The sequence below is a fragment of the Fukomys damarensis genome, unplaced genomic scaffold (assembly GCF_012274545.1).
Source record: "Fukomys damarensis isolate Sample0158 unplaced genomic scaffold, DMR_v1.0_HiC HiC_scaffold_27, whole genome shotgun sequence".
NCBI lineage: Eukaryota > Metazoa > Chordata > Mammalia > Rodentia > Bathyergidae > Fukomys > Fukomys damarensis.
Genome location: NW_022900939.1, coordinates 38,839,565 through 38,857,877, shown reverse-complemented (window position 1 = coordinate 38,857,877; position 18,313 = coordinate 38,839,565). Strand labels below are relative to the sequence as shown.

The following is an 18,313-nucleotide window of genomic DNA, read 5'->3' as shown; positions in this document are numbered from 1 at the left end:
AACCAAATAAAATTTTAATTTTTCACTCATCCCCAATATGCTTATTTTAAAATCAGTGCAATAGTTTTTCTGATTCACATGTTATATCTGACCAGCAAAAGTCCAAAGACTGATACTCTGATGCTCTGAAACACAGAGGGCAGCAGCACCCTTCCCTTCCACAAGGAGGGTGCTCTTCCCCTCCCACATGCTCCACCTGCCCCAGTCAGAGACCATGCAGATCTTCCTCAGACAGATCCCTGTTGAAAGCTCTTGCCAGGCGTGGTGGCACACGCCCGTGATCCCAGCACTCGGGAGGCCGAGGCAGGGAGTTGCTGTGAGTTGAAGCCCGGCCTGAACTACACAGCGAGACCCTATCTCATAAAAAGACACAGAACAAAACAAAAATAAAGAAAGAGAAGAAAAGGAAAGCTCTGCGGTCTTCCAATAAGCAAAAGGAGTTTCTTCTTCAAGAGGAAGTAACCTACTCCTACACTATACAGCCGAAGTTTACTTGCCAACGCATAATTTTCAGGTTTATAAAATCAGACGTTTTCTTTCTCATTTCAAGATGAGCTTGACTTTCCCTTTAACTGTGGCCCCAGAGTTCTCTTCTACCTGGCAAGGAACCAAACTCAAATAGCATCTCCCACTAACGCAGAAGAACCGCAAAGGCTGTCAGGCCTGCTGTTCTCGACCGTGCAGAACCTGTATTTTCCAGGCCCTGGAAGCTTGAGGGATAAAATTAATAAGGACTGCTCATGATCGCAGAGACTCTGGCTCCCTTGTGGGGTCCTGGGAGCCCAGCCCCTGCGAGGATACAACCTCCCCTCCAGGGCATGGGGCCTCGTCACCCTCCTCCTTCTCCCAGGCCCCTCCTGGCTGCTTCCCCTGCCCGACAAGCGGGCCCCGCCCCACCCAGCTCCACCTGTTGCTCTGCCAAGGTGGGCAAAGCCTCCTGTGTCCCTGACGTGTGCAGCCCCCCATCAGGGCAGCTGAGTGTAGAGCGGCTGGGAACAGGGCTCCGCTGGTTGAAGCAGGCCGGCCTTGACTGTAGGGCCGCAACACCCCACATCTTTATGTGCGCCTGCCCCTCCGCCTCCCCTAACCCCGCCGGCAGCTCCCCCTTCTACAATACCATCCGTGTCATAAAACAGCTCTGGACGCTGGGCACGGCTCTGGAAGTGAGAAATTACTGACACGGACAGGTGACCGCAAAAGATAAACTGCTCTGTTTTACTCCTATATTTATAAATGCATGTGTGCACTATATTTATAGATGTGTATGTTTCTAGAAAAAAGTCTGGAAAGACACAGTAGATAAATGCTTATTTCCAAGTGGTGAGATGCTGCTATATTCTGTTTCTTCATCTTTTTTGTTGTTTTTTTGGGGGGAGGTGATTTTGCTTGGTTTGATTTTGCAGTATCAGATTTCAACTCAGGGCCCTCACAGTGAATTGTATCTCCAGCTCTTTATTTATTTATTCATTTTTATTTTGTGCCACTCTCCCTGAGTTGCCCAGGAAGAGATCCTCCTACCTCAGTCTTCCAGTGTGCAGGGTGCCTGGTTTGTATTTCATAATATTTCTACAGTGAATATGTAAAGCTTTTGTAATAATAAGGGAAAAAAAAAACTTGCCGTTCCTTCACACACTGCCTTCTCTCCTCCCCTGTTCTAGAAGCCTTTCAACTAACTGATGTTCACCAGACTTCTCTCAGGTGGGGTCAGGAAGGAGCTTCTGCTACAAGTACAGCTTGTGTGGCCTTGTTTGTGTTCCCGGGGCAGGGACAGTTAAGCAAGAGGAACTCATTTTCTCATGGTCTGGAGGCTGGAAGTCCAAAGTCAGTGGGTTGGCAGGGTTGGACCGCAGACAGCTTTCTCCTCACCTGTAGGCAGCCATCCCTCTGTGTCTTCTCATACATAGTCTTTTCTTCTCTACCTGTCTGTGTCCAATAGCCTCTTCTTAATAAGACACTAACTGTGCCACATTGGAGGTCCATCCTCATAACCTCATTTTACCTTAATTCCCCTTTTCAATACCCGTCTCCAAATACCGCTGATGTAGAGATGAAGGTTTCGGTGTAGGAACCGGGGAAGGGCACTCAATTCAGCTCTAAAAGGGCTTCTGCTCACCCACCACATCACCGCAGCCCTGGTAGGCTCAGGTATGTCCGAGTCTTCACACTGTACCAGAAACACATCCGTGACACAGAACACTGGGTCCACATTCCTCTCATTCTGCCTTCAGAAGAAACACTGAACTCCTTGCTGTGAGGTCCTTACAGTTGACTGAGCACATTTAAATATGAAATTCGCAGAATCTGGATCTCAAGCATGAAACATGAATTCAAGGCAGTTGTACTGTTTGACCAGAGGGAAGGCGAATTTCAAAGACTTGCTAGAGCTGATTTCTTCAGTATCTGCCTAGATGTCTCAGAGGTCAGACATAAAAAAGAGCAGTCCTGTTCTCCACCAAGTCGCAGATTGGAAAGGTCTCCTGTCACCACGTTTTCTAAATGGTTGCATCCAAGTGCAGCTCTGTTGGATAGAAGGCAATTGCTTTTGTCTGGCTGATGCCCATTTCCACTGATTCTCAGCTCCCCCCGTAATGACAGAGCTGACAGCGGCTCTGTTCAGGTGGTTTTGCTGGCCGCCCACGGGCAGGAGATGGCGGCTCCTGACTCCTCCTGTAATCCAATAGTCCAGCCTTAATCTCTGAGTTAACCTGATATTGGGTCTCGGAAAAATGGAAATTTTTTTTTTTGTTTGTCTTTTGTTTTTTTCCATTGAGTTTATTGCTACATTTTAGGTACACAGTACAGTTACATTCATCATTGGAAGCTTGTTCCTTTACATGATGTATCTTGGTTTTTATTTTTTCCCCATTCCCCTGCCCTCCCTTCAGCCCTCCCACCCCTCCTTTGTTTCCATTGTTTCCTTTTCTTATATTTTTTCTTTTCTGTTCTTTCCTTTCCCCTAGTTTCTCTGGTATGAAAAACTAAAAGTGTAAATAAGGATCAAAATGTGTAATTGATAGTGTGAAAAAGGAAAAAAAAAAGGTCTAATGCAAGTTTTTTTTAATGGGGAGGAAAACTGAAGTAACTATCCGGCAAATGTAGACTTCAATTATACATTTTTATTTTTAGAGCCTCTCCAAGTTTTAAGTATTTCTAAAACCCACTTACCACCCATAGAAAATAACATGTAACACTACAGTCAGCTCCCAATGATTCCGGGTTCATTTGTTCATTCACTTCTGGAGGCCTTTTCTTCTACTTTTCTCTTTCCTTTACATATTTTAAGCATTTCGTTGTCCATTAGCGTGCTCAAGGAGGGTAGATGAATAAAAAAAGAACTAATGGAAATTTAGATCAGCCAGTGAATTAACAACTAAAGGTTGCATTTGAAAAGTAATGAGCCTATACCTTGAAGGATATTACAAAGGAAAAACAAAATAAATTTAGGTTCAGTCTATAAACTTTAATCATTCCTGCTAAATCTAGCACCCTTTCCTGCGGGGGATGACATTTTAATAATTGAATAGCTCTTGCATATCTACATTACTGTTATACTTTTTAATAAGATTGATTTGTTGCACTTCACGGGGACACAGTTGTCTCCTAATATTCCACACTCGTGTGTGTCAGAAGTAGGCAGCAGCAAATGCACAAATAGCAAAGAAAATAAGGCAATTCTAAGAGCTAGTGTGGTGCTACCATAAAAATTGACTTCGAACAGCATGCTATAAATGGTATTTTTTGTTTATTAACAGATAGATATGCTCCACCTGCCCATCAGTAGTATTTAAACCTCTTCGTATGATTTTAGAAGTCAGCCTGGAAATATCTTCCACCCTGAGTGTAAAACAACGATCAAACTACCTTCTTAGTGAGTCCTGCTCTGTGGCAGGCATTGCTCTAAATGCTGTACCCTGACTGTCTCTTTTCATGCTCCCCGTTCCCCTGCCCTCATTTCAAGGACGAGGAGCTGAACCGTTAGGCGTGTCAGGACATGTGTGCGTGAACCCCTGGGCACACCCGCAGTCCGGCTTCGAGGTGGCTCCTGTAGATGGATTCCAGGATGTGGTCCCGGTTTTCACACCAATTTCCCTCCCAGCATCTTTCATTTCTTCTCTGCCTCCTCCTACCTGCTCCTGCATCCACTCTCCCACCTTCCGTCTACCCAGATTCCCTCTCAGAGGAGCCATTTTCCCTTCCGCTGTTGCATCGCCTCGCTCTCCCAGGCGGAGCTGCCACGCCTCATAACTACATTATCTTCAAAGGCTGCCAGAGCTGGGAGATTAGGCGAATTGGGGAAATGGCCTTCCCGTGACCCATTTCTGTTTTGATCAGGTATCTAGGAAGAGACTCCAGATAACAGACGTGCTGGTCTGTGTCTGTTCACCCCGATGGGGTCACTTAGGGGCCGTTTCAAGATGAAAAGGTAGTATCAGGAAACGGACAGCTGCCACCGACAGATAAGCAAGTGGAAGGTAGTGGATTGCAGCTAAAAGACAGCCGATGAACAACATCCACTAGATGAAGTTAAGGTAGAACTAGGGAAACTTTAGATTTCTGGATTCCTAGTTTGCTCTCAGGGAGACTGATCTAAGCCCCTGCTGCTCTCGGGAATGCCTTTAATCACAGCACTCAAAAAGCGCAGTAACCTTGGCCGAGAAGAGCAAACAGGTAGTTTAACAATTTGACAGTAACTCTAGTCATTAGTAATTAGAATCTGTATGTTTCAGGAAAGGTCATAGATTATAAAATATATCTTACATACATGCATGACCGTGCCTGTTTTGACATGTTTCCCATTGAAGGAAGAGGTATCATTGTTGCTAAGCAACTCTCAGGCGTAATGCTGGATGCTAGGGAAGGGACATCCTCACCAGGTGTTCATGGTACAGCCGGGGATGGACGATGTGTGGGAGTCCCCTTGTTGGAGTCCAGCCCATCTAAAGATGCTGAATACCTTCGAATTGTGGGGTCTGTGATCCCTTCCCCTTGTTGCTAGCACTGGTTCTATTGATCTCTTCTTCATTCTTGTTTCTTTTGTAACAGCCAGCATCCCAGGTGGGATGCATTTGGCTGCAAGGCGTGAGAGAAGCCAGTTCAAACACTTTAAACAGTACGATCTAAACAGGAATTTTGAGGCAAGATGGCTCCAAAAAAGGAGCACTGGGACTTTGGCTTCATTTCACTAAACTCTCATGACCCTTCCTTTAACACAGCCCCATTGCAGGGTCCACTTTGTCCTCAAGCTAGGCACAAAACGGCTCTGGCAGTTCCAGACATCTTAGCCAAACTCAACACTTTCAGGGGCAGAAGAGAGGCCACCTTGTCTTTGTATCTCTCCTTAAAACCGCGGAGAACTGCGCATTCACATCTTGTTTTGCAACACTCTCACTAGCCTGGAGAATGAAACCATCATCACTGGCAGTCATGAGCAAGGACCCAGTAGCTGGGTCTGGGACCAGAGTCTCGCCCAGAGCACATGACCAAGTCAATAAATTTGAGAATTAAGGCTTAAGGATCAGGCGTTGCGAAGACAACCTCTAACGTTATCTGAGATAGCCTAGAAATGTTCTCTACTTTAAGGTGAAGGTAAAGAGGAAATGTGCCCTGAGCCATAGTTTCTCCCCAAAATTCGTGTGTATGTAATATCTGTTCCTCTACTCATCTATGCTTTCTAAACATAAAAGCCAGATTTAGAGTTCTTTTTCTTTCCTTATCTTCTTTAATCATTATTTCCATGAGAAAATGAACAGAGTGGCCTAATTGCTTAAATTTCAAAAGCAGGGCAAAATGAGTAAAGGAAAGCTTAGGTGACAATAAATAAGTTAGTATTTCAGTCACATAATCTCTCATCACATATGTCAGCCCCTACACCGGGACCACAAAGGGACAGGCATTCGGTGTCCTGTCCCCTCTCCGGGGCAGTGGCACAACGCTTTACTTCTCAAGCTACTTCCCTTAAGAGCTGACCTTAATGATAATTAATCAGTCCCACCTACACTTGATCTTAGCCAAAAGGCTGAGAAGCAACGGGTCTCAGCTAAAAAATAGCAAAAGGACTGGGGGTTGCTCAGTGGTTAGAGTCCAGCACAGGATACACAAGGTCCTGTGTTCAATACCCAGAACTGCAAAAAGAGGAAGGGAGGGAAGGAGGACAAGAAGGGAAGAAAGGAATGGAAAGAAATGATGGAAAGAAGGAAAAGAGGGGAGAAAGAAAGAAAGAGGGGAGGAGGGGCAAAAGATTAGAAACACACAGTGCGGAATTCTGGAACCTTTGAGCCCTCTGAATAGTAGTTTATTTCCTTCCTCTCTTCTTCAACCTCCTCCCAGGACCACCAGTCCTCCATAGCCCTTGTTGGAGACTCTCGTGTTAAGGTCACTAAGAATACTGATGAGAGGGAACAAAATTATTAATGCAATAATTTTCACCACTGCCATGTCCTAAACTAAATCACTTATATCTGTAGTGAGATATTTTCTTCCAAGCCATATAAATTACAAAACATCAGCATTTTCTATCTAATTTAAGCACATGGGCTTTGATCTCACACTAATCTTTCACACTTGTTTTCCAGGGGCATCTTCTTCCCTTGCCTTTTTCTCAGTCTCCCCAGTTGGTATTTTTGGTATTTCCACAAAATGCCAAGCGCTGCACACTGCATGTAACATTTTCCCTGACGTTCCATAATGGTGGCCCACCTTCAGCTAGACCTCGATTATAATTTTCTGCGATTTTCTAGATGATGGTTCCTGGCACTTTCTGAAATCGCCTGATAATAACTCTGCATCGTGCTGATGGGAATGATTCTTGTTAAAGCAGCGCTTTAGTAGAGCTTCTTCGTAGCCTGTGTGTACACGTGCTTCATCGAGGAGTCTAACAAGTAATACCCACCCCTGTTAGCGCTACTTACAACAAAACTTGAGGGCTTTTTAACTGATAAGAATGAAAGTATTTTATTGAGAATCATAGGATCTGAACTCTGGACGATCACACTACATATTTCACTGTATGTCCCATGTGTTGTTATAAATCTATGCAAAATCCTACAGGAACTATGCAATAGGATTCTAAAACACACGTTCATGCTCTTCAATGAGTTATTTGTGAAACCATTTTCTGAATGAATTTGTCTCTATTCTAGTCGCAGGGTGGCTTTAGGTTTTGCTGTGCTTTGCTTTGCTTTGGAGAGCTCCAAGCTTTTCGTTTGGTCAGCCAGTCATTTCTTTATTCCAAGTTGTGGCCCAGTCCTCTTCTTTCTGTCCTAGGCTGTTCTTTCCCCCTAAGATCTGCGTCGGTGATCTGAAGTGCTTGTTACTACTGCGGTGGGAGAGGGAACTCTAGGTCTCTGGTTTCAGACTCCAGGACATGAAGTATATATTGTATTTCTGAGAAAGGCTGTGTCTCCATCAGTTTGGGCTTGTAAATGGCAAATATTTATTTCTGAATACTCTGGAGGCTGGAAGTCCAAGATCATGATGCTGGCATTCTTGTCTGATAGGAGCCCATTTCCATGAGGTGGGGAGATCTTCTGGGCTCTTTCACAAGGACACTAATGCCATCCCTGAGCTTTCTTCCCTTACGGCCTATCCACCTCCCAAACACCTTACCTCTTCATTCCATCCCTTGGGAAGCTAGAATTTCAACTTAGGAATTTGGGGAAATACGAACATTCAGATCATATGACATGGCTTCTTCTATGACTTCTGGTGAAGTGTGTTTTCCTAGTGGTTAACTACAGGGGATAATCTCTCATAGTTGCTTGTACAGAAGTTCTGCCGAGCTTTCTTCTCTGATCCAAGTGTTCTTTGTATTACTGAGCAGGATTTCTGTCAGATTTCTCTAGGTTCTTTCAGTGTTTGTCATCACCCTATAGGGTTAGCAGAAACTATACTCCATTCCTATTTCAAGAAAAAAACAAGTAGGTCCCTCCTTGAGTTAGGTAGGTCCCTCCTTCCTTACAACAGAAACTAAACTGTCGAATGACCGCTGAGAACAATCTTTTGTTTTTTGTTTGTTTGTTTTGGGTACCGGGGATGGAATTCGGGCCTTTGTGCTTGCAATGCACTCTGAGAATAATCTTGAAGCATACTCTTTTTACTTTTATGCATCCACATTTTCATGAACAACCCAAACACGGATGTAAATTGGGTCTCTCAAACGGAACCTGAGTGCAATGTGAGTTATCTATTATCACACAATGCGTTCCCCCAAACTTAGTGGCATAAGACACACACATGTATGATCTTGTAGTTTCTATGGTCAGGAATCCAGGACCTGTTCTTCTTAGCAACCCAGACTCTTTCATTAGCTGCCATCTAGTTCTTGGCTGGAGATGCAGCCGTCTCAAGGCTGAACTGAGGAAGCATCCATTTCCAAGCTGTTCGACCATTTTTCAGCAGGCTTCATTTCTTCCGCACATCAGCCATTCCTCTGGTCACCCAAATGGCTGTATGCCAGTGCCTGGCACCCGCTAGAAAGAACGGAGAGGGAGAATACCCAAGACAAGCTTCAGGCTTTTATACCCTAACCTCAGAAGTGATATATTATCATATCTTCTTTATGCTACTGGTTACAATCCCAGGACAATGAAGGAGGACACTTTCCAGGAAGGGGTATAAACCAGGAGGTGAGGATCATGGAGGCCATTGTAGAGGCTGACTGCCATATCCGCCTTTAAATCCAACAAGTGTGTCAAGTCACAGATTTCCACCAGACCCTCTTGTCCTCCCAGAAACCCTAACTACAAGTTCCCTGTCCCTTTCAAATGTTTTCATTACCTGCCTCTAAAAGCAATGGGCCTTGTGACCTCTGGTCTTGTGACCACTTCCTGTCCAGAATTCTTTCTGAGACAGATGAGAGATGATATAGGCGATAGATGATAGATAGATAGATATTACTACATATACAATCACAACTTGACCTTCAACCTTGATTATATTGTAACTATGTGATTATATTCTGCTCCTAGTGCACCTTTTCAAAAGTAATATTAACAAAATTTTGAACATAGGATTGGGTGTAACAGATATATAAATAAATAAGGAAACCAGTTACTCGGTTTCAAAACCAGTGTTCTCACTTCCACCCCAGCATGCTCTCTTGAGCAATGCCTGGCCCCCTTCTCTGAATCAAGAAGTTGAAGATACATTCTTGCTCACTTCAGAAGGTGGAACCGGAACCCAGAAGTGGGTGTGTGATGGCAGTTATGAATAAGCTAACTATAATGACGGCCTCCCAGCCAGAGGCCCAACACCATCGGAATAACTTCCATGATTGGAAGCGTTCAAGCCAAACCTGGATGACCAACAGCCAGGCCTTTCTGGAGCTGAAGGAAGATCAAACCAGACAACTGCTAACAAATTTTCACCCCAATCTGACTTTCTGTAAGCTTCTCTTTGGGTCTGACAGCAAGTCATCCATTACACCTTATTCACATGAACAATTCCTAACTGAGAAGTGGAGGAAGGGAAGAAAAGATTGGCCAAGAGATGCGAGAGACAAGTTTTTTTGTCGTTATCCTGGTTTCATATTTTTTTGACACTGAGAAAATTGCTTCCCACTTCTCACTCATCCCTCTCTATTCTGAGAAGTATTCAAGTGTGGTCCATCCATCATCGTGAGGCAGGTGAGAGATTCACAGTGTATCATTTATAGAATGAGAATAGACCTTGAATTGGTGGATTTCAACCCAGATCAGCGAGTAGTTGAGGGCTGTTGCTCAGGTCTACCATTTTCCTAGGCATCTAGGGGGCAGTGAGTAGATGTGACAACTGCCACGTCAAGGAACTTGCCATTTGTAAGTTTTACCACCCCTCCCTACCTCTGTCATGGAATCCATTTGCCCTAGGGAGAGCAAACTGTCTCTTCCCTGCTCTTCAGACTTCCCACTTTTCAATATAACCCATGGGTGAGCGCTGAAACTTGCACAAAATAAGCACGAAGTTAACCATCACACAAATCACAGAATGTAGCCCCTATTTAGGAGAAGCACTTTTCAGCTGCATGGTGATTTTTTATTCGTAAATCTCAAACTACTTCCTTTAAAGGGATACTTAGTTGTCTGCTTCACAAAGGGAAACCAATGTGACACAATTTTAAAATTACATTTAATCACATTCGTGTTGTGCTCTACCTGGTAAAGAAGAAAAAAAAAGGTTATGTAAAGGCCAGGGTCCTTTTTCTGCCATGGAAAAAAGTGTTACTCAGGCTTTGCTTTTTGCTATCTGCAGTATGAAACTTTCATACATTGTCCCAAATTCCTTTTATTTTCAAAATTATTTCTCCCATTTTTTCCCCCTTGCCACCCTCTTTTTCCTCTGTTGCCACGTACAGTGCATGACAACAGTTCCTGGACTCCAGACATAAAGACAGCAGAATATTGCCTGAGAGAAATTAATCTCTATACCTCCAGTTACAAAGAATTATTTGCACATGAAACCCTTGATTCCCACTTTCATTAATCTAGAGCAGTAGCAAGTGGTGTACACATTATCACGTTGAAATTGGTGAAAAATCATTTCCAAAAGTTGTTTCAAACCTGTGTTCCTCTCACGTTGTATTTTGGATAAAAAGTGCTCATGACCCCATATCACCTTACGTTTGCATCAGTTGTCTATTACTACATAACTCACCCCTTCCCCTGGATGGAGTGGCTTAAAACAGCCACCATTTATTAAGCCCACCATTCTGTTGGACCATTCTGATCTTGGATGAACTCACTGCCAGTCTATGATCATCTGCTAAATTAGCTACAGGCTGATTAGCCTAAGTGGGCCTCAGTCAAGTGCTGTCTCTGATCTCCGTTCCACACATTCTGTCACCTGCCACCAGGCTAGGCTGGTTCAGAGGGTGCTGGTAGGTTCTGCCTCAAAAGCGCAAGGTCCCGAGTTCGATCCCTGATACCAAAAAAAAACAAAAAAGACTGCAATTGTAGGACCATTATAAAGCATAAGTTTTTTTGTTACCATTGGATGTCTCTCAATATGGTTCAAAGAAAACAGTTCTCATCCTTGCAGAAGACAGGATTAAATAAGTCTTTTCTGAGCTACTTTACCACTGACTCAGAATATTCTTCCAGAGGGAAACCTTCTAGAATGATCAAGTAGAGTAGGAGGAGCAATTCTTCTGTCTCTTCTAATCTAACCTACTGCAGTTACGTGACCCCCTGAGGACACTGTCAGACTTGGGGCTAGAACTTCTTTGGTGATCTGAATGTGGCTGCCCACTTGGTTTTGGCAGTCGATCAATGTTCACCCTAGTAAAGATCGCCCTACTAAACTGTGAATTTACCTTGCTTCTCTTATAAACTCCTTGCTAATCTGGTAGTGGAAGTACAAAATTTGGGTTTTGTATGTGTGCATTAAGAAAAAACTATCTTTTCCAAAACTGTGAGTTTTATGCATTTTTAGTTAGGAAGACTCTAGTGCCTTGAATATGATGTTTTCCCAGGGAAATTTTATGAAATTGAATTAATCAAACAGTGGCTAAGATCATGATTTGGGAGTAAAAATAGAACTTGTTTCATTTCCTAGAGCTCCATTAAGTTAATTGAGGTACAGAAATTGACTTAAGCTCCCTATAGTTTAGTTCTCCTCTCTCTCTCTCTCTCTCTCTCTCACACACACACACACACACACACACACACACACACACACACACACACACACATTCTCTCTCCCACCCTCTCTCCCCACTCTTCTATAGTCTCTCCTCTCCCTCTTCTCTCTTTTTGTTCTTTTCCAGGAATAAAACCTACCTAATAGGGTGTGGGAGTGATAATGAAGTATATAATGTATGTATCTAATTAGGTAAAATTCTTGTACCATACCCAGCACAGCATAGGTGCTCAATAAGTGAATGTGGTTTTAGTTAATTAATGAATACTAATCTCTGCACTGATATTGATTAATTGAATTGCTACACTTGATTAATTTCCATGTTCTCTCTTTATTTCTGCCAGCATTTGATGGCACTTCCTATCTGTGGTAAATAGAAGGTTAAAATGTAAATGTTAATACAACCTTTATTCTTTTATTCCTTAGAGTGTGTTTGAAGAATCCTCATGCTGAATAATTTATATAATCATAGAAAGAATAAAGTTATCTTTATGATGTCCCATGTTATTACTACTTTTCAGGAATCACTGACTTCATTAAGATGACAGAAACAGTTCACCCACTCTGAGTGAGGCCTTGGTTTCCTATATGCCAAAACAGTAGCAACATGTAACAGTTACTTAGAAAATATTTAGTTTGAATGAATGAAAATGAATAAGCTATAAACAGATAAATGATTTAATATTTCATTATTCAAGAGTCAATTAATTGAATACCTACCTCATTGATAAAAATTTCTCTGGAGCTGGAACAAGCCCATGCACAAGTAAGATATGTCATTGAGTTGCACTTGCATTATTTAAAGTGCTGAATCTCTGAATGCTGAAGTAGTCAATAAGTGGGTATTGGAGTGACTTTAAGAAGGTAATAAAACTCGCATCGCTTTAAATTGCAATAATTTTTAAGGACACATGAAAAACATACTCTAGTGTACCTATTTGAATAAAGATAAATAACATCCAATTAAAAAGAAAACAATTTTTGTATTCTACTTTTGACCTTATTGGCACTTGGCTGTTATTACATGTGATCAGCACTTTCAGCAGCAGAAACCATATTGTTTCTGAAAACTCTCTAGTGCTACATGTCATCGCTCAAATCAGAACAACTCCTTTTAATTAAGTGTAAAGAACTCGTCCATGAAATTCTGCCAGGTTTTCTACCAGGCAGTAAGGTTAATTGATGATCTTTAATAGAGAATCTTAGAGAAATTCATATCATAATTAACATAATTTAAGATGCTAGGGTGCATGAATTATCCATAAATGGCATCTTTGCTCTTTAAGAGAAAATGCTCAAGAGCAGCAGAATCTCACCTAAGAGATTCCCTCATTAGTGTGAATTAGCATTTCTGAATGTTGCTAATTAGCAAGCCTGAGAACAAACACATCAACATCACTAATCAAGTCACTAATTCAATCAATCCCGAGATGAAGTATCACCTCTCTCCAGTTAGAATGACTATTAGCAAAAACAAAAGATAACAAGTGTTGGTGATAATGTGGAGAAAGAGGAACACTTACACACTTTTGGTGAAAAGGCAAATTAGCACAGCGATTATGGAAAACAATAGGAAATGTCCTCAAAAGTTTAAAGATAAAAGTATCTTATGATACAGCAATCCCACTACAGTCCACATGTAGAAAGATATCTGCACTCCTGTGTTCATTGCAGCTGAGAGAACCGATTCGACATATGTATTTTACAGTTAATGATTGCATATTGTCCTCTTTAAAAATGCAAAGAGATTGGATTCTAAGTATTGTCGCTACAGATAGGAAAATTATGAATGACCTAGAGTTAACCTTTCCTCAGGATATGTACTATGTGCCCCTAGACCAGTGGTAGCTAACCTATGGCATACCTATTATTTGTCTTTCTTTTAAGACAAAATGTTAATGTATATGTTGTTTTTCTCTAAACTAAAACTTCAGTGTTCAGGGTTAACTGCAGTGTTGGCATTTTGTGAGAAATAAGTGGGTTTGGGGTTGCGGTTTGGGCGCTCGGTCTCTAAACATCACTGCCCTAGATTTAACCATGCCTCCGGGTGTATAAACCCCAAAACATCATGTTGTACACAACAAATGCATGCAGTATTATTTGGAAGGTTTTTTAAAAATAAATAAAATAAAATAACAATATATATAAAATAATATAAGCCCTTTCTAACAGAATACGATGGCTTTTTCCTCAACTCTTCCATTCTTTCCAGAAGCACCCATGTTCTGTTTTTAGCTATTTCTTCTTACAGTCACGTATCTCTGTGCTTTTCCTATATGTGTATGCTTCTACTTCCTGCTTAATTGATTTTTAATATTACATATTTAATCCCTATTCCTGTAAATGAAGATTTGGCTCTTTTTTTTTAACTGCTTCCCTTCTTCAGATCTCCCCATTTTTTTGAAAGCAAGTTACTACCTATATATTTTTTTTTTTTTTTGGTGCGGGGGGCAGAGTCTAACTAAATTTCCCAGACTGGCCTCAGATCCCATACAATAAATTTTAGTAAGTCAAAATTCAATGTCTACATTATGTCTATGTCACATTGTACTCGTTATATCTTAATTTTTGCTTCTCGTAGTACATAAATCGTCAATACCTTGCTTGTTGCTTTCACAATTCTTTCCACATCTTCCATCTCAGTAAAATTTTCCTTGGGGTCAGCTGCATCAGGGACTTTAAGGGTTCCCCCGGGACTTTTCTTGGAGAACACATTCTGGGAGCATCGTCCTCCTTTTAGTGGAAATGCCCACCCACTCAGCCTGCTGTATGGCCCTTATCTTTTGAATTCCCCTCGCTTCCTAGGATCTCATACATCCCTGTCTTTCTGAATGTCTTCATTAATTCAGAGCATAGAGGTCTGGTTTTTTTCTGGGAATCTGGTGACAGAAAACACAGTACTGACAGCCGTCAGAGTGTCCTGCGATGGTCCACATCCTTCCCATCTGGACTGAGCCCTGCTTCCCCTGGCCCGTCAGCCCCACACCACCGTCCTGCTGACCCTTCGGCCTCTCATCCTTCCTGTCCCTGTGTCTTCCTCTCTCTTGGTTTATGTTCCCATTTCAATGGAACACATCCTTCAGAGCATACCTTAGGAAGAATGCATGAAAAGTAAATTTTTTTTTTTAATTTTTACAATGACAAATCAACTTTTTCCAATCTGGAATATTTCATTAATTTTAGGGGCAATTTCTTCTCTATTTTCCCTGTTCTTTCTTTATGGAAACCTGTTATTTACAGGTTGAGCTTATGGGCTGGCACTGATTTTCTTATCTTTCTCTCTCATTTTCCACCTGTGTTTGCTAGTTTTTCTAGGCATTTTGGGCAATTCTACTAGCCAAACTTATTAAGATTTTCATTTCTGTTATCATTTATAAGGCTTCTTGCTAATGTTGTTTACCAAGTGTTCCTTTATTTTACCATCCTAATTTTGTTGCGTGGATATGGTATCTTGCCTTACAAAGATATTAATATCTACAAAGATATTAATGATAGCATATTGACATTTTCTTTTCTTTGGTTTCTGTTTTCTACTAGCTTCTCTTGATCTATTTTTGTATGGGAAGATCTCTTCCAATATTTAGTGAACTCTAGGGGGGAAAGATATTCAGTGAACCTTGGATGTTTCTTTATAATTAAGTGTGGCAGGCCACAGAGATGACTAGAATTTCTGATCATATTATTAAGTGCATCAACTTTGATCCTCAGTGTGGAACGATCAGTGTCAACCATTCCTTAGAGGATTGGTATCTTTAGCTCTTTTTTTCTGGGAATTTTCAGATTCCTCAGAGTATCTTATCCAAACTTTTACCTGGAGGGTAAAAGCCTGTCTGCTCTTGTTTCAATAGTGAACAGGAGGTACTGAGTCCTCCATATTTAGTCCATATATGGTGACTTAGTCCCCAGCTCTTGCTTTAATGCCTGTCCTCCAGCTGTGGCTGATGATGACTCATCCCAATTTCCAGTTTCTCCTAGAAAAGGCGAGGTCATATGGCCAAGCATCTAGGGCAAAGGATGTGCAATCTTCCTTACCTTATTTGCCACCCCTGCCCCCATGGATCCACAGTACTAAATGCTGCTGATGCCTGAGCTTTTGAATTTTCTAAAATGTAAATCTCATTATGTCTCAGTTTCCCCCAGTGTTGGCCTAGGGTTTTTCTCTGTGCTGTACACTAGTCAGGTACCTAAATAGTCTGTCTGCTTCCCACTTCCAAATTCGTGTTGTTGCTACCTCATCTATTCTCTCCTTTTATGAGTGTATGTCTTTTTGAAAGAATCTCATTAGTGTATTTTATTGGATTTTTTTCAGAGGAAGCAAGATTAGACATGTATTCAGTCTGCCATCTTAACCCGGAAGGGGACAGTTGGCTTATGTGTGTTTGTGCATATCTTTGCATAGCTGTGTGCCAGATCACAATATAAATGTGACATACAGTATATGTATTTCCTTCTATACGTAGAAGTCAAAAGAGTTTGAAAACTACGGCTAAGCCAAAGCACCCAAAGTAATCAAGTTCACTCAAAAGTTAGTCATATTTTCTCCTTCACATGAAAGTCCCCTATAAATCTGAGAGTTTTGAAGATATGCAGGACTATTATAATGTGGCATTCACTGGAAATTCTAGCTCTAACTTTTTTGGAGGATTAGAAAATAGGTAAACTGCACTTCCTCTCACAGTGCATTTTGAATATTCCTCTTCCTTTCTTGGGTGATAAGGCTGTTTATTCCAAATTCCAAATTTTCTGTTCCTTGTCAAAAGTGTTATACACACACACGCATACACAGTTAAGTCATATAGTCTCCATCAATCTCAAAATGTCATTTATGCTAACAACATTTGATATTTAACTTCATCTACTTTGGTTTAAAAAAGAGACAGGAAATTGGAATTACCTATTTAAAATAATAAAATTAGCTCTTAGACTATTTCTTTAAAATCTCAAAAGGTCATTTTATTTTGATGCCACAGATAAGAATACTTGGACTTTTTAATAAAAACATTTTCTCTCTACTATCAAGAAATTTTTTCAAATGTTTCATCATTTTATTTATATAACCTAGGAAAAAAGTTTCATGGAAATGTGTTCACAGATGCATCAAACACTTCATTATAGAATTATCTTTTATTTCTGTAGGGATTCAATGAAGTAATTGCCTAACTTATAATAAGATTCAGAATTGATTAAACAGTGGGCACGACTGAAATTTCATAGTTTGTCCCTCCCATGCCAATAATATAAGGTACTGGAATCAAAGTCACATTTGGAAAAGGATTCAGGAGTTGAATTCAAAAGTGGCATGTCAAATAACACTGTTTCTCCCTGTAATATATCTACAGTACCTTGTCATTAGGGTTACATTGTTCCTGAAGAGAAAAATAAGTTTGGATTGACTTTGTTATATTAATATGAATTATATAGATGACTTAGAGGAAAGAGACAGAGAAAGGAAGCCCTTATGTTTTCCTACTGGTGTTAAAATTCTTCTGTTATTTACTAATGACAAATTTGTAAATCAAAGTGGGCAATAATACAATAAATATTATTGCCTTGAGCTTTCTTTTCTGAATCATTTTGCAAAGAAAATTTCTCTGGAGCAAAATTACAAAATTTCAGATCGTAAATTTTTAAGATGTTATTTATTACTATAAGAATGTCTTCCAATTTACATTGTCACAAGTTCTGTCAAAGTGTACCAAACTCATCTCGACTTTTTATTACTCACTGTGATGCTTTTACAAATTACATAGCTGGAAGTCTGTACTTTTCACCTAGGGGCTTTTATCACTAGCAATATTAAACACTGGTCTCTTTCAGAAGAATACAGGTTTTTTTCTTTGCAGTGCTGGGGATCAAACCCAGTGGGTAGTAGGCAAGCGCTGCACCACGGAGCTGGCACCCCAGCCCTAGGAGTTTCTCTTGACTGGCTTACTTGTACATTTATATGTTGGATCACAAGTCATTCAAATAAGTGCCTTATCATTATAAATATTAAGCCACTGGGGACCTTTTAAGAACATTGTGATGTTTGAGTTCTAGCCTTTGTTTCTAATGTTGGTCCTGAGGGTATTCTGGCTGCTGGCATTTTCTAACACTCCCCATGTAACTCCAACACACAACCAGAGTTAAAAGCCACTGCTAGCGGTTCAAGCAGTGACAGAAAAGCCAGGCACATGTCTGTAGACTCAGTGACTTGCAAGGCTGAGGTGAATTTGTTGAGTTGAATTGGGACCCCCATTTCCAAACCAGAGAGAGAGATCAAAAGGAATCTAATCTTTAAGAGGAGATGTCTAAGATAAAAAACTAGAAACTATTTATCTTCCATAAATACCTGCATCTTAATGGGAAATTTTATAAGAAACCCCAAAACAAATGATCTTTGGGCACAGCAGAAATTTCCCCCCAAAATTTTTTAACCACCTTTTTCCTTCATCATCTAAGTGCCAAGCAGTTCTTTTCAAACAGCATGAAAAATGATCATTTCATTGAGTGACTTTCCAAATTTCATTTTAGATTTTCCAAAATTTAGAAGACCAACAGATTTGGAAGCAAAACAAGAACATTACTAATTAATAGGAAATTGGACTGGGGGACAAGCTCAGTGGATGAATGCTTGCCTCGCATGCCCATGGGTTCCATCTCTAATACAACACACACACACACACACACACACACACACACACACACACACACACACACA

General features: G+C 40.9%; 1 protein-coding gene across 6 annotated transcripts in view; it reads left to right on the top strand.

Moving 5' to 3' along the window:
• Positions 1-18,313, top strand: part of Kcnq5 (potassium voltage-gated channel subfamily Q member 5) — a 388,898-nt gene that overhangs the window by 343,915 nt on the left and 26,670 nt on the right. The gene's annotated exons all lie outside the window — the stretch shown is intronic.